The 12,296-nt window shown below is 42.1% G+C and overlaps 1 long non-coding RNA gene across 1 annotated transcript; it reads right to left on the bottom strand.

Moving 5' to 3' along the window:
- Window positions 1–517: 517 nt before the first annotated feature.
- On the bottom strand, window positions 518–7,175 carry LOC309706805. Its single transcript, XR_014276803.1, has 3 exons — window positions 7,012–7,175; window positions 6,495–6,622; window positions 518–781 (listed from the first exon to the last, which is right to left on the bottom strand). It is a non-coding gene; the product is annotated as an uncharacterized lncRNA (long non-coding RNA).
- Window positions 7,176–12,296: the final 5,121 nt, after the last annotated feature.

The raw sequence follows: 12,296 nt of genomic DNA, 5'->3' as shown, positions 1-12,296 counted from the left end.
AAATGGTAATGAGGCTGACAACATCCACATGTAATTCAAATTATTATTACAGGCTGCTGTGTACTTCAGAATTGCATAAGAAATGTTAGGGAAAAAATGGATCTCTTGTATTGTATTCAGACTGACACTAGGTCTTTGCTTTTCTTTGAGTCTCAACTTTGTGACAGCCCCTGACAGTATATCCCCTGGGATCACAGGGACACAAAACCCCTCCAACATGATAAGATGGTTATTCATGCTTATTATCACAAAATTTTCTGCAAGTGCTCTTGATACCAGCGCACACCTGATTGGTCCCAGTTGGACTAACTCTGATTTTGAGGTCTATGAAATAAGAAAAATCAAGTTTACGCTGTCTGGGACAGGGTTACTAGGACCCAGACTGGGCCAAAGCCTGGTTAGATAGCTAGAGCGCTTAGTGGTCAGAGCTTTGCCCATGGAGCTTGGCCGGTCCCCCAAAGAGTAGCCTGAAGATCTGATATGGACCAGCTCATAAAAATGCCCCTCTTCACCAGATTGTTTGCCTATCTATGGTGGTAAAACCGGCTCAGTCAAACTCCCTTTTTTCCAACTGTGAAGGACCAGCTCACAATGAACCCCCTTCATTCAAGGAATTAGTCTCTTTAGCTCTTTGCATAGACAGAGAGTAAGAAACACGCGGCCACTTACCAGACTTCTGCGCCCTCTCACGCTACCACCCGCGGTGCCGCTCAGCGGTCCCTTTTCCCCTCGACCAAAGGACCCAACCGAACCCATGCAAATTGACCAGTCGAGGCTCACTCTGGTGGAAAGAGAGACAGGTATTTTTGCACTCAGGAGTGCTTATATTGCGGCCGTGCTGGTCATTTTATTGCCTCCTGTCCAGTTCAGCCAAATAGTCGCCCAGTAATTTTGGGGGTACTGGTGGGCGATTCTTCCCTGCCCAAGTCCCGCCTCTTACTCCCAGTGAAACTCTGTCACCAACACACCTTTCACCCTCTCTGTGCTTTTGAGGATTCTAGCTATGCACTGAATCTTATTGACGCTGAAATAGTCCATCATCTGGACCTTCCCCTGATCCCTCTCCAACATACTCTCCAACTTACCTGCCACTGTTCCAAATATCAAGGTTTTTGACAAGATCACTCACTAGACTGAGCCTGTGCAGTTGGTCACTTCTGGGAAACAATAGCATTCTACACAATCACATCTCTAGATATTCCACTCATCCTCGGATTTCCCTGGCTGGAGAATCATAAACCCCATCTGGAGTGAACACACTAGAGTTTATTCTGTCACACCTGATGCCTTAGATCTGCTCTCCCTTCAGGCCCCGCCACCACTGATCACCTGTGCACCACTCCTTCTGGCCTCATTGGTACCCAAGAAATATGCCATCTTTAGAGGGTTCAGTAAAGAGAAGGCTCTGTTGCTGCCCCATCGCCACTACGATTGCTCCATTTATCTCCTTCCTGCCACCACACTCCCCTCAAGCTGCTTGAACAACTTGCTGCGGCCTGAGAGGGAGTCCATGGAGAAATACATTCAGGAGTCTGGTAGCAGGCCTCCCCGGTAGGTGCAGGTATTTTCTTTGTCACCAAAGAGGCCCTGTATAGCTTAGCAGGGACTTAATGACATCACTGTAAAAAACAAGTAACCCCTGCCTCTGTGTTTGACTAATTCCAGGGGGCAGATGTTAATGTTAAGACAGAGAAGTGTGAATTTAAGACCTCTACAGTCTCTTTTCTGGGCTTTGTTATTTCAGGAGGGCAAATGAAGAGAGAGCTTCAACATTTCTTGGGATTTAGCAACTTTTACCCTTTGCTGTAAGGTAGCTTCCCCACTTTCCAGTTTCAAACCCCACACGGTTTCGTTTGTCTCACATGGCATTAGACTTCCCTCACTGTCCTCCCTCCGCCCAATGGTAAGACTATCATCCTTGTAAATTATGTTTTCAAACTCCGTGGTATCCCCAATGAAATATTCTCAGACAGGGGACCTTAATTCATCTCACAAACCTGGAAAACCTTCTGTTCTTCCTTAGGAGCCAAGGTGTGCCTCAGCTCTGGTTACCATCCACAGACCAATGGGCAAACTGAGCAGCTGAACCAGGAGCTCGAGGCTGCATCACCTCTCAAAATACTGCCACTTGGTCCCAACAGTTACTCTGGATTGAATACACACACAACTCCCTTATACACACACAACTCCCTTACCTCCTCAGCTACAGGTCAGTCCCCTTTTGAAGTATCTCTTGGATATGAACCCCCCTTATGCCAGTGAGGCCTTGCTCAGGCTCAAAATAAAAGGTACGTCACGCACCAGCACCAGATTACTCACGAGGACAAAAGGTAAGGCTGCCAGAAACATCCCGTGTAAGGTTCTCAATCGGAAACTTTTCCTTGTAGCAAGACTGGACTCTTCTTTGGTTGAATTCTTGCATGTGGGACCATAAATTCTTGATCTATGTAACTCCAAGGCGATGTCTATTGCTATTTGGCTTGGTTTAGTTTTGTGTTTCTTTGCTTCATACACGACTCAACATTTTTTATTTATTATCACACATTACTCACTGACACTACTGATTTGAATACTCAAAAATTATGAATAAGTAAATCTTTGAATAAAAGTCATCTTTGGCTGTCTAGAACTTACCTTTGAGATAGACTTTGACAAAAAAAAGGAATTTAATATATATATCTATATAGATATATAAATATATATATATATAGTCCTTTTTTTCTTTCTGCATTGACTTGATTCTAGCTAAATTGCAATAGATGGCATTTTGACCAGACAAGGAAGAATTTGTAGCAAGATAACAATTATCTTTGTGGGTTCAAGCAAGGTCAAAACCAACTCATACATGGTCCCACAAGTACATGCGACTGTGGTGTGTAGAGCTTGTAATCAGGAACAGTAATGTTCCCCAGCAAACAGCTGATAAGTGACAACAAAAGGCCTGTCACTGTGATTAATGACAAGGGAAGTGTCCCAGTGTGCTTCCTCTGTGCCGCACTGTAGCCGCGGCTCTGAATGGAGAATGAATGGTGCATGTGCACCTCTGTTGCTCTCTTTCTGTTTCATTCCACAAGTTAATGCCTCCACTTATCTCCGACCTTGCAAGCTCTTTTCCCCTCTCTCTTGCAAGGTTTTCCCACCCCAATGCCTTATATAATTTGTTTTAGGGAAGTTAAAAAAAGGAAAAGTGTCAAATCTGATGAAAAGACAAAGAATGGGGCAAAATCCATTGTGACAACATGACATATTAACCAAGGTGCAACAGGTTTTCTTGCCATAAAGTTGTTTTTCCATGTCAGTGAGGGTGGACTGCTGTTTAGTTCACTTGTTTTGAGGAGAAAGAAAAGGGGGAAGTCAAGAAGGGGGAGAGTCTATTGATTAACGTTTCTGATTCTCCTATTGTGACACAAGATCCAAAACCAGCTGGGGTAAAATCACACCAGCCATTGGTGCTAAATTGACGGCTCAACTCTATGGAAAAATCTATACTTTAAGGTTTATTTCAGCAATCTGGATGCACCGCACAGCAGTGCATGAAAAGAAGAATCCAAAAGAAAAGAAAGAAATGCTGTAGTGTTTTTGACCCTGAAATATCTCTTTTTAACTTTCTGTAAATGTTTTTTTTCCTTTTACGCATATTCGTTTATGTCACAGTTCTGGGCCAGTTTTGACCCAGTATTTTGAGTTTTCATGTTTTAGTTTGATTTTTTATTTTTGGTTATTTTCTTCATCTATTTGATGATGATGTTCTATGTTCTATGCTTATTCTGGTTTATGTTTAGTTCTGCCCGTGTTAAGTCTGTGTTTCTTAGTCTGCGTCCTTGTGTATTGTTTCCTGTTTTATTTTGAAGGATTGTGTCTTATGTCAGTATGTCCAGCTTTGCTCCTCCTGTCTTGTTAGCCCCAGTTTCTCCCAGCTGTGTCTCCCTCCTGTTTCACATTCCCTAATCACCTCAGTATGTATTTTAGCTCTGTGTTTTTTCCCTGCTAGTTGTTGCGTCCTCCACGTTTGTTGTGTGCGTATTCTTCGTCGGCTGCCTTCAGGTTAGAGTCATTTGCATCTCCAGTCTAGTTAGTTTAAGTTGTCGTTTATGTATCGCCAAGTGTGTCTCACCAGCAAATAAAGCTGCCATTTAAGTTAATGTTTTGTCTCCGAGTCCTGCACGTGGGTCCAGCCACTAACAGTCACACAACTCATCGTGACAGTTTATAGATTTTTATTTAATCTCTTAACTTCCACTAGGTTGCAGCTAACTGTTATGTAATTTGGTATTTAGTATATGGAAATAGAGCATCTTGTCTAACATGTATCTCCAATTCAATATTAGTCCAAAGTAGTTCACCAGAAACCTGGTGGACATTAAGAAGTTATAGAATAATTTAGGTGCATTTTCACATTGTCTTCTGTTTGAATGGCACCAACAACATGATACAATATCATCTATTATTTCTGGTCTCAAGTCTTCCAGGACGGAGATGCCTATCCCAATTGTCACAGGGAAAAAAGCAAAGTACGGCCTTCACAGGTCACATATAGACAGAAAAACATTCACACTCATTTTCAAATCTATGGCCAATTTAGAATCACTAATTCTCCTAACAAGCATGACTTTGGACTGTTGGAAGAAGTCAAAGTACCTGGAGAGAGACCACAGAGCCAGCCAGTTGACTGAACCTTCATACTGTGAGGTGACAGTGCTAACCACTGCAGCACTGTCCTGCCCATATTGTGTCTAATAGCATTTTTGAAAAGAGCCCATCATGTAGACATAGCCTTTAAATCAGAGTTTTTGATCTTTGGATGCCTGATACGTACCTAATACGGAATGATCTTACTTTATCCAGGTGAAATAAATCACTATATTCATTTACATATCTAGAAAAAGGCGCTACATGTTACAAACAGTATACAATATAAGGTTGCAAGGGATTTACTAAATTCTAGTCCGGGGATCAACTTCATTTTACATTCTGGGCTACAAACAGCTCACTTTGATCTTAAATAGACCAGTCCAGTAAATCTCCCTTTCTGTTGGTGAAAAGAAGTTTAAACAGACATTTAATCCCTGATATATAAGGGGGGGAAAAGTGCAATGTCAACATTATGCCTTCAATTTTCCCACGTGATAAAGAAATACTGCTGCAGTTAATGAAATTAACTTAGCATGACTGTTTGGGCTGAAATTCCAAGTAATACATGCGTAAAATGTGTAGTTTATTGCCTAGACTGTCCTGTACTTTTGGTAAATTCACAGAAAATGTGATTTTAAAAAAATTCATAACAGACATTTTGATAGTCAAGAGTGAAAAACAGGAAATGTAATTTAATTGTTTATTATTATTGTTATTATTGTTATTATTTTGTTACAGGATAACTTAAATGAAGGATACAGAGGAGATCATATTTTCCTTTTTTTTTTCTTTCTTCTTTTTCTTTCAGCTGCTCTCTTTAGGGCTCACTACAGTGGATCATCTGCCTCCATCTAAACTTCTCCCTACCATCTGCTTCTCCCTGACAGTGTCATCATCCAGATACTTTGTCAGATATATCCACCATCCCTCATCCAATGTCCAAACCATCTCATCTTTTAATCACTAACTTTGTCTCAAAACTGCTCAACCTGAGCACTATTGGTAATTCCAATAGTGCTCACTCTCAGTGAAAATCATAACATCTTCAGCAATGCCACCTCCAGCTCCACCTCCTGTCTTTTTGTCAGTGCCCCCATCTCCAAACCACGCATCATAGCAGGTCTCAATACCATCTTGTAAACCTGCCCTTTCACTCTTGTTCCTCTCCTCCTGTCAACATCTATATTCTGCTTGATGATAGCTGCTGTTGGGTGCAGCAATCATCAAGGACAGAGAGAGAATATTTATTTTTTATTGTTTTCCTGCTGCTTTGCAGAGAAGAAGCTGAAAAAACCCCAAAACAATTAACTGAAACAGTGGAATCAGATCAAAAAGTATCAGTTATAACTTATTTGAATTTTTAAGATCACCAGTATGTTTCAAACAAGATTCAAATTTTTGCATTAAGATTTTTATATTATTATTTTCTAGACGTTTCCTTTCTCATCTCCCTCATCTGCCAAAAAAATCTGGTAAATACCTGAGCAGTTACTGCGGTCCACTAAATCCAATGACTACAGTTCCAGGCAGAGTCCAGTGACTGAGGTTTGTTACCCATTCTGACACAAAATACTGATAAGCATGGAAGCTTTTGTAGGCCTTCATATCTCATCTGTATAACATGATAATGTAATGATAAGTCTTGCAGCATGAAGTCAGAGAGAGTGCCAGGCTTTAAAACACTCGGATAGAGTAACTGAACATCCATCTTCAGCCCTCCGTTGCCCAATTTCTCCACATAACGAGCACGATGCTTGCCGTGAAAATGTTTTTCTTCTTCTGAGAGTGAATATAGACTTGTTTGTTTACTTATAGTTGCCATAGTTCTCATCTACATAATGTTTAGCAGGTTTTTCACTCACTTGACATGTCAGGATAGCCCACTTCCAAAATGGCCAACAAGTTGTGGTGCACATGTGCACATGGTGAGCGGTCGCTTGTCTGCAAACCTCTATACAAGGAGGGGATGAGCGGGAAGGAAGCTGAGATCCTAGTGTGTGCAGAAAAAGAATGGAGATTTTCTATCATTCGATAGAGTGATACATTCTCGAGTGCATTGTACTTTGCAGCATCTGAGCTGGTGACACCAACAGACTGAGTAAAATGATCAGGAAGGCTAGCTCTGTGATTGGTTGCAAAACGAACGAGTGCCAAGTAAATGTTGAATGTGGAATTTTGGTAAAATGTAAAAAAAGATAAGGAAATGTACACCTTTGTACATGTATGATCTATGCATCAATGTAAACGAGGTAAAAATACAAAAGCATAGTCAAGAACTCAGGTCAGATTATAGAAAAGAATTAATGCAAACTGATTTTCCACAAAACGTTTTTGTGAAGCTGAGATATGTAGTTTTCAATCAAAGGCAGGATTTGTCACCTCTTCTTTTTCTATGGAGGGAAGAAAACTGCCATTGGCAGAGCTCTTTAACAGAACTCTGCATGGCAGCAGCAATGGCAACCGTCGGCAGGGTGGCACAATAACGAGGCCGTGGCAATGCTGGCTGTCCTCTTGCTCCGAACTGGAAAAGTGTCCTCTCCTAGAATGCTGGAGACAATCACAGGGGGAGTGAACTGTCTTATATTGTCCCACACGGACTCATTATCTCAATAATGAATCTTTTCCTCATGCATGCACATGTTCTCTATCTCTCTGTCAGTATTGTCTCTCTCGTGAGCACATCAAATGAAAGACGAGTGAGGAAAAGAGTGCAGGGAGAACAGACGACAGGAAAGTTTTTCCTTGACACACTTCCCTCCACTTGATTTAAGATGGTGGGGATTTTTCTCGAGCAGGTTGATCGCACTCTGCTCCTTTTGAACGCAAAACCTTGGTCAACTTCACAGGCGCAATCAGATAAAGACTACCTCCGACTGAAGTTCAACAAAGGGCCAGTTTCTCTTTCTTTATGCAAATTAGCTAAATTAAAGTTTTTGCTGAATGCTTTGCTGCCGCTCTGCTGTGAGTGCTTGGCCTGCGTCGCCTCTGGACACTGACTTTCTCTTGGCAGAGTTGCCGTTGGACAGCGTGTTCTGAAGATTCAAAGAATGCACGCTCCCAAACATCCTGTGCGCACACACTGCTGGAAGGAGCCGCACAGAGGGCAGCAGTACGCCTGAACATAATGGCCACCATTGTCGGGACTGTTGACAGCTTGGCTGCTGTAGAAAATGCTGTGTGTGTGTCAGTCATTGTGGCTCACTGTTTATGTGTATTATTGTGCAGAGCAGAAAAGAGCATGCTGATCAACACAACACAGCTTCAGTCCCTCTATTGGCCCCTGCAATCACCAGGGATTCTGGGCACAATTAAAACAAGCCAGCTGCAATTATTAGCTGCCTTCCCTCCTCCTCCTCATCCTTCTCCGCTTTGCTGTTTCTCTCCCCTCCCTCTTCTTTCCCTTTTAAAGCAGAGATAAAGCCAGGCCTCCTATGACTGTAATCTTGGGCCTTGCTATACTTCCCTGATTGGAAACACTGCAGACAGTAAGAAGGGAGGGAGGGACTGACAATGTTAAATATCAAATTTAGAGCGAACCAAAATTAGCCTCTGTGTGTTTCTTAAGCTTGTGTAGTAGATACAATTGCACCATGTGTATCTGTTGGAAACAAAAATATTTCTGAATAAAATTACTGAAATTTAAAATGCTCAAACAATGGGCAAAATAATGACCCGTGAATTTACAACAGCCGCAGTTATCAGTGTCATGTGTCTTACAGAAAAGGAAATCTATACAGGAATAGAAGGAAAGTGGTGAAGGGTTAGACTGATCCATCTATCCATCTATTCTATTCAATTCATTTTTACTTCTTTGGTTATTAGTTTTTTTAAATGTATTATTTATTTATTTATTTACATAGCCCAGATCACAAAAGCAGTCCCCTCAGTGTGCTTTATATCTGATGACCCTCCATGAGAAAGCATTTGGTGACAGTGCGAAAAAAATCCCTTTTAAGAAAGCTCCATCAGAACCAGGCAGCCATCTGCTGTGACTGGTTGGGGGTGAGGGGAAGGAGACAGGACAAAGACGCACTGTGGAAGAGAATCAGAGATGAATAATTACTAATTATTAAATGCAAAAGGGTGTATAAAAACACAGAGTGAAAAGGGGTGAGTGAAGTAGAAATACTCATCATGGGAAGCCCCCACCATCCTAGGCCTATTGCAGCATAACTAAGGGAGGATAGGGTATGATTCATCAAAAAGGAAAGTTTTAAGCCTGATCTTAAAAGTAGAGAGAGCGTATGTTTCCCAAACAAACTAAGAGCTGGTTTACTTGTGGTTCCTTGGGTATTTAAAATTAGAATGGGAGGCAATCTGAGAGCAAAGTGCTCTACTGGGGGGCTACGGTACTGTGAGGTCTTTAAGATAAAATGAGACCTGATTATTCAAGACCTTGTATGTGAAGCAAATGATTTTATTCTGGATTTAACAAGGACACAAAGAAGAGAGGCCATTATGGGAGAAGTATGGTCTCTCTTCCATCATTGTATCTTCCATCCATCCATCCATCTTCTTTCTTCTACTAAATCAATTCAGGGTGAAAGAAGGGCCAGAGCCTGTTGCATGGCACAGTTCACAATACAACCTGCTGGGTTGCCAGTGCAACCTTAACAAGATTAACAAAGATGGAATAGATAACCATTCATGCTCACCTTCATAAATACGAACAATTTAGATTTACATTATCCTAACCCATTTGAGTTTTTGAACTAGGGAGGAAGTCGGAGAACTCACGAAAGCACAGAGAAAACAAAACCTCTAGATCAAGAGATTCTTTTTCTTCTTCCGCATACTATCAGTTTTTCAACTTGTCAAATACTAAGTGGAGTAGAAAGTGAAATCAAATAGCGCTCAAGTCCAACTACCTTAGAGTAGTTTTAAAATGTATTTTATAAAGTAATAATGTGTGTGTGTGTGTGTGTGTGTGTGTGTGTGTGTGTGTGTGTGTGTGTGTGTGTGTGTGTGTGTGTGTGTACTCTTCCTAAACTAAGCTGGAGGCCTGCAGCTCTGTCGATCTCAAACTGTTTTGGAGAAGCTTATCAAGTACTCCACCCAGCCACTTCAAATACACACCTACACCCTGACTTCCTACCATTCCTCCATGAAGACAGCAGACAAAGCAGACAATGGAATGAGGGCAGAGCACCGATGCATGGACATCACCGGGCTATGATGTCATGAGGGAAATGAAGTGAGATTTCAGACACGAGGCTTTGAAGAATGCAGCAAAAGGAACAGCACGGTTGAAGTCATCCCCCCATGGAGGAACCCCAACTCCCTGCTCTCCCTTCCTGACTTCTCTGCTCCCCTCCTTTTTCTGCCTTTTGCTTATTTCTCCTTTCCTCTTTTTGACATGTTGTGTCTTTGTCCCAACCTCACCCAGCTTAACCCTGTCTCCTTCTTCTCTAGTCCCCTCAGCCTCCTCGATCCTCCTCCATCATGCGCTCCTTGACCCGTCCCTCACCCTCTACAGTTTAGCTTTTTTACTACCCGTCTCAAACTGTCACCCTAGAAAGCATTCAGGATGGCTTATGCTATGCTGCCTCGCTATCTTTGCACCCTAATGCAAGTATTCAGAGGATTAAAGGAAGAATGTGTTGACTGCGCCATAAGCCATTTCCATGGCTCTTGATCACAAAGTCAAGCTGACTTCTGATAAAAAAGGCTGACAAAAAAACAAAACGAAAATGAAAACATCACAACCTCGTCACTAATTCAGCTGGTATTGATGAAATACTCATGCACATATAAATATGCATGCTTTAAATATGCCGTGAATCTTGTCCTGGCTCAGGAATTGAGCCCAGTTCATTAGTTCAGCTTACGCAAGTATGCTAATGAGGTACTGATTTTATTGGCCTCATTACAACACAGGGAACTGGCCCGATAACACAGGAGTTATGCAAGAGAGGAAAAAGACCACTGTTTAACATCTGCCCCTTTAATGGTAGAGAGCTCACCAGGCACCAGTCTGACAATAAACTGATAGAGACGTAGAGAGAGGGACACATCCTAGGCCAAATCCGAATTTGTCAAGCCTACACGTAGGAGGGTGCATGAGCGTCTAGGAGTGAGCGCATAGCCGATGTGCTTTTGTCTTCATCTTTTTTTTGTGCCTACTGCTTTTGCCAAAGCTGAAATTTCATGGCTGAGACTATCAGAGGTGATTCTCAGTGCAAGGCTGAATGATTTCTTTTTGTGTCTGATATAAGCGCCTTGGGATATACGAGTGTGTCTGCATGTGTGTGCGTGTGTGCATTTGCACTTCCTCCTGAAACATTTTGTCAGCCGTTTGTTCTCATTCCAGTGCATCAGCAAACACAAACAAGCACATGCTATGAAAAAGAGCCATCCAACTATTTGGCGTCTGCACTGATTCCACACTGCATCCAGGCAAGTTGATACAGCAGCTAGCTGAGAGCTGCCACCCATTTGTGCTGTGATGATGATTACTACTAGATATTATCCTAGACCTTTTGAAAAACTTTGGATAATGCTGAGATGGCGTAAATAACGGTAAACGACTCTGACGCCAGCATTGCAGTGAGCTGGATTTCATCAGAAACTTACCCTGCAGCTGAGAATGTAATTACCAGATATGATGAAGCTGCGCCATGTTTGTCTCTACATGTGATAAGCAATAAACCTCTGCACAAATTCTCAGTCAGGTATCAAGAGAAATCTATCTATCTATCTGTCTGTCTGTCTGTCTGTCTGTCTGTCTCTCTGTCTGTCTGTCTCTCTGTCTGTCTGTCTGGATATGGGTACCAGTATCGGCACCAGTTCTGACATAAACGGTAGTAACCAGACCGAAAAGCAGCGCACATTTCGGTGCTTTATTTCGGTGCTTTTTTTTTCCTGAGATGTCACACACTTTGGATTCTAGCCAATCATTTTACCTTTGGAAGCGTAGTAGGCGGGTATGTACGTTCTTTTAGAGCAGAGCTACAGATTAAAAATGCCCAAAGCGAAGCGGTCAAAGTCTGGCTGTACTTCACAGCAAAAGATGCAAACTCGGGGGTGTGGTGCCTGTTATCGGTCCCGGAGTTAGCAACATCCCCCAAAAACCCGAAGAGGACAGTGCTGGCCCCTAGCCCTGCCAGTGTAGCAGAAATGATGACGGATGATGATGCAGCAGCAGCCGTTCTTCTCTGCGTGAGTAGCTTAATGTTGTTCGTGTGTAATTTACGCTGAGTAGACTAACCACGTTATTACATTAATGCATGTAAGGTGAACTAGCAAACATCATCATAGCTACATGCGGCTGTCTTCTTGTTTGATGGCAGATACTCCCTTCACCCTGGCCAAAAAGGCTAAAATCACCAAAGAAAAAGTGGGAAACAGTTAAACATGAGAGGTTTTTGGACAAAGTTTGTGTTTTTTTTCTCAATTGATTAAGCACTGCTTCCAGCCAAGAGTGATGCCATAAATCCCCTATAGCTGTGTAAAAGGCTAACATTGTTATCTTTTTACAAAAAAACAGCTAAACATGAGAGGTTTTTGGACAAAGTTTGTGTTCTCCATTCTTTAAGCACCGGTTCGAGCACCGTTTAAGCACCGGCACCGTTTCAAAAGTATCGGTTTGGTACTGGTATCGGAGTTTGCCCTCTCACATATACTAATGTGCCACAAACAGGACTTTAATGTCACCAACCATTCCC

Source organism: Aulonocara stuartgranti (genome assembly GCF_965226115.1).
Source record: "Aulonocara stuartgranti genome assembly, chromosome: 5".
Lineage (NCBI taxonomy): Eukaryota > Metazoa > Chordata > Actinopteri > Cichliformes > Cichlidae > Aulonocara > Aulonocara stuartgranti.
The sequence above is the reverse complement of the archived record's forward strand: the minus strand, read 5'-3'. Positions and strand labels throughout refer to the sequence as shown.